This window comes from Palaemon carinicauda, unplaced genomic scaffold (assembly GCF_036898095.1).
Source record: "Palaemon carinicauda isolate YSFRI2023 unplaced genomic scaffold, ASM3689809v2 scaffold1133, whole genome shotgun sequence".
NCBI lineage: Eukaryota > Metazoa > Arthropoda > Malacostraca > Decapoda > Palaemonidae > Palaemon > Palaemon carinicauda.
The window spans coordinates 35006-39842 of record NW_027168631.1 but is presented as its reverse complement, the minus strand read 5'-3'; the positions used below and the strand labels follow the sequence as shown (position 1 = coordinate 39842).

The window sequence follows — 4837 nt, the reverse complement described above, 5'->3', positions numbered from 1 at the left end:
CCATGTATCTCACTAATTGATGTTAGTTATTCATGATAAACTTAGGCCTGTGTAAATACTGTTTTCACTGTGGAATAGGGATATAATTAACTAATCACTGCTAGTGGAGCCCCATAGTTGGGCCTAAATATTGATCATTGTCATTAAACTTCCATGAATATTGTACTTTTATTTTAACAGTTACTAAATAAGTAATTATTTCACAAGAAATTCATACAGTTCTTCTAAAGCCAAAAAAAAAAAGAAAAAAAAAATATTATCTCAGACATAATTTCCAAAATTTTCCAAAATATTGATTTTGAAACCAAAAGGGTATGAAATAGCTTTGAGTCTACTGGATGTTTGTGTGGGTATACTGTCTCATATGAGAATTATAGATCATTAGCTGATTTTAGGTTTCAGCAAATTTGTAATATCAGCACCCAAGTCAAACGCTATAATTATTTTGTTAATCATTTTAAGCCCAGCCTGAATATCTAAATTTTGGTATAAAGATACCAGTAATTTTTTCTTTATTGTGCTAAAGTTTACAAACACTGACATAATTTATGCTATCTGCAGTAGCTTTCTTCAACAAAGGTATAATTCTAATTTCATACTTATTTTTTTCTCTTGAAGCAGTTAGCAAAGTGTGAGTGCCTGTACGGATTTAACATTAATTCTATAAATTTAAATAGACTGTATTGCTTTGCCTATTTTGTCTTTAAAGATTGTGATTTTTTCTACAAGTAATAAATTAGTTAACTCTATAATGCGTATATTTTTTGCATTTATCTTATCATGTTTGTTGTTATTATGTTCTTATGATTCGGGGCATAGGCATGTACTGTGTGTGTGTGTGTGTGTGTGTGTGTGTGTGTCAGAAGCACTTCGGGGAAAGGCGAGGGTCACATGCCTTTAGCAATATCGTTTGGGGGGTCGCGGGCTGAAAAGTTTGAGAACCACTGGCTACACGACACTGTGACGACAGACGACAGTCACCCCGAGTCCCGACTCACCCGGCCATTCCTCCATTGACTCTGCAACGGTCAACATGGTGCTGTTGCTCTTCCTAAGTTTCAACTTTGCCTCACCGAAGCAACAGACACAGACAGGCCTTCAATTGTCGAAACAACGATTGTGTGATGTTCCGTATCAATCGGTCAAATAAAGTCACAATCCCACAGTGATCGTCTATCAAGGTGAGATGAAAGTATTAAGCATGATTATGCAATACATTTTTTTCTGAATATATTGCATTGAAATTACGAAATGTGTTGCTTCATTCACATATGCTTTATTTGTATTTGCACGGCGACATATTATCCATAGACCTACATGCTAATTTAGCATGCCATAGAATGTTGTGAGACTTGCCAGGTATATTCGAAAGTACATCATTTCAAATAAATTTATTTCACAAAACAGGCTCAGACACAAGAAGGATCTCCGATAGACTTCAAGCAGAATAACCGGCTGGACAATGCCTTACTTAAAACCAGTAACCTCTGCCGTCTGATTTCGTGTCTCCTTCAATGAAGATCAGCGACGGTTGTCTACGAAAATCTTCCTTTAGTGAGTATTTTTAATCTTGAAAGGCTTTATGTTACAAAGGTTTCTGGAGAAGAAAAAAGTGACGTCAGTGATTGTAATGTCTCAAAAGTAGGTCGATCCTCTTCATTCTTGGTCACTACCGTGAAGGGGGGGGGGGGGGGGGGGGCGCTATCCAACACGTGGCGAATGACGGCCAAGTGTGCATTGGCCACTTAATACGCTTTCTGCTATCATTGTAATTTCCCTGTAACCTTCAACTGTTCGTGACTTTGAAACTTGATTACTGTAAGGCCGTTTTTCAGAAGCAATCCTTACACTCTCAACCACTACTCTCGGGGACATTTCTGCTTTTTCAGTTTCCATGTGTTTACTTTTAACTTTGTTTAATTATCATAATATTACCTTTATTCAAACTTCATAGAGCAAATGGCTGGGGTTTCCTCTTTTCTGAACGATCTCCCCGGCCATAGCTCTAGGCCTTTCCAAGTTCAGAATCACTGCATTCTATTCCTGCTCCTTTTAACTTTTGTCTTTTAAAACATACATCCAGAAAACTGGAATCTCCTTCATTCAACAAATAATATCTTCTGTGCAATTTAGGAATATAATTTTTATAGGAAACGAAATCATAGTGTATGAGTAGTATAAAATCCTTTTTGGTTTAGGGGCAAGTGCCTTGTGCCAGGAACCCCTGCCTGACTTTGCCGGGCAATCTGAAAAAAAGATCCTTTTTGGCTTTGGATTTCGATCCTGAGTGAGTAGGCCTACTTCGAAACCTGAATTCCAAATCAACTGTTTGTGTTCGGTTTTGGTAGCCCCTCAGAATCTGCACCCTTTTCCAGTTCAAGAGGGGTTTGAAGGCTCTATTGCAATGATGAAGGGGAGGACCATTTGAAGGGAGTTCTCTCTCTCTCTCTCTCTCTCTCTCTCTCTCTCTCTCTCTCTCTCGATAAAGTCCACCATTTATTTCTTGAGCAAAGCTGTTCGTGCGATGGCTTTTGCTATTTCAGAAAACCTCAACCTATCCTTTCATAAGAAACTCGGCTGTAATAAGAGTAGTCGAGTTGACTATATATATATATATATATATATATATATATATATATATATATATATATATATATATATATATATATATATATATATATATATTTATGTGTGTGTGTGTCAGACATGTCACTTGCACTCAAATCTGTTTTAGTCGTTTCTATGAGAGTCTAGACCCGACGTTTTCCTAGCTCGGTAGTCCATCGTCTTCTCTTTTCCCTGCTACAAGTTTGTTTTAATATGTTTATCTAATTATAAAATGTGTTCTTAAAGAAGTATATATTGTATATATACATATATATTATATATAAATGTATATATATACACATGAATGCAGTTTATAATTAGATGAACATATCAAAACAAACATAGCAGGAAAGAAAAAGACGATGGGCTGACGAGCTAAGAAAATGTTTGGGTCTAGACACGTGTGAATATATATATATATATATATATATATATATATATATATATATATATATATATATATATATATATATATATACATATATATATATATATATATATATATATATATATATATATATATATATATATATATATATATAAATAAGCACAGTATATTATTAACATAGATATAAAAATATAAATGAATATATACAGTATATAAATTATACATATGTATATATGATATACACAATTATGGATACAGTTTGATTAGATGAACATTAAAACAATCATATAGCAGGGAAAGAAGAAAAGACGATGGACTGACAAGCTAAGAAAACCTTATTCTTAGTCCATTTCAGAAGAAAGCCCTCAGACATGCCCTTCCACTTGTGTGTTTTTTGTTTTTCTATGCCAGTCCACCTATAAATTTTGCAGTTCGTCAATACATCGTCTTATATTCCTTTCCCTGCTTGTATTTACAATATCTAGGGACCCATTCTGTTGTTATTAATTTCCATCTATTATCTATCATTCTCATTTTATGTTTTGTCAATGCACATATTGTCATGTAAATATTTCCCTGTATGTGTGTGTGTGTGTATTTATTTATGAGATAATCTCTTGACTTTTCTCATTTTACAGAGTCCATTGGATAGTGAAAATTGATCTTGCAAATATCAAGAGTAAAGAAGAGTGAGCCTCTGGACCATGCATTGCGTAATCTATTCTGAGGAGAACAATGCAGCTCTGAACTGCATTTTATGGACGAGCCTGATGGATGAAGGCCAGTTTCTCATGATAAAGTCTGCCCTTGAAAATGCTCATAGGATGCTACTTTTGTTCAAGTACAGAGTAGTTGCAATGTTTTCTGCACTGCAAAGCCAAGAAAGATTGTGCTCTCCACCATTTTTCCAAGAGATAGTTTCCTCCTGAGAAAATACAGAAACCAGCTTCTGATGCCAAAGCCATCACAGACTAGCCCAAGTGCCCAAGTGCATACCGGGTATCAACATGTGGGCATCAAAGGTAAGATGAGTCGATCAGTCAGTCAGTTATGTCCTTACCTCTTATGAAGTTAGCAATATTTTCAATGTGGGTTGCATTCCTTATTCAAGAGTGTGTTCCTGTCAGCCTCCTTCAAAACGAGTATATATACATAAGGTTCCTATCTACCACTATCACTAACTTTCCTAAGTTCTGAGTGTCGCACACATATGGATATATGAAAGCATCAATTGTAGTACTTGCATTTGAAATTATATCAAAGCTACTGCTACCTAGAAGTGTGGCAGGATTAAGATAAGTGTTATACAGGGGCAATTAATATTGAAACCAAAGACCTCTTACAAATTTAGATATAACTTAAGACAAAATGCTATACCTTTAGCCATGTTTTTTCACCTATTTGCTGCATCTATTTGGGTATGCATGTCATATTCCCTTTGAATCGTCTACTTCATTGCAGGTGACACCCTCCACCCACCCCATACGTTGTTCTCGTAAGCTGCACACATTCCTATTCAGAGAAGCTTTCCTAGGCTCTCTCTCTCTCTCTCTCTCTCTCTCTCTCTCTCTCTCTCTCTCTCTCTCTCTCTCTCTCTCTCTCTCCCTGCAATTTCGAATATACAGTAAGAATCAAGGGCGTGAGAGGCGAGTGAGCAGGACTGGAAAAAGAAAATTTAGAAATTTCAGTGACCCAAAATAGAAAAGTGAATATCATTCATTTCCCTCCCTCGATTTATTTACTGTCGACTCCATACCCTATCTGTGTTATTTGTTCAAAGACGCATGATGCCTCTCTTTGCCTAGACAAATACAAACAAGTTCTGCTCACTCAACCTCGCTG

The 4837-nt window shown here is 35.8% G+C and overlaps 1 long non-coding RNA gene across 1 annotated transcript; it reads left to right on the top strand.

Annotated features, from left to right (window-relative positions):
• The first annotated feature begins 982 nt into the window (after positions 1-982).
• Positions 983-4007, top strand: LOC137635320 (uncharacterized). Its single transcript, XR_011042644.1, has 3 exons — positions 983-1181; positions 1408-1554; positions 3634-4007. It is a non-coding gene; the product is annotated as an uncharacterized lncRNA (long non-coding RNA).
• The last annotated feature ends 830 nt before the right edge of the window (positions 4008-4837 follow it).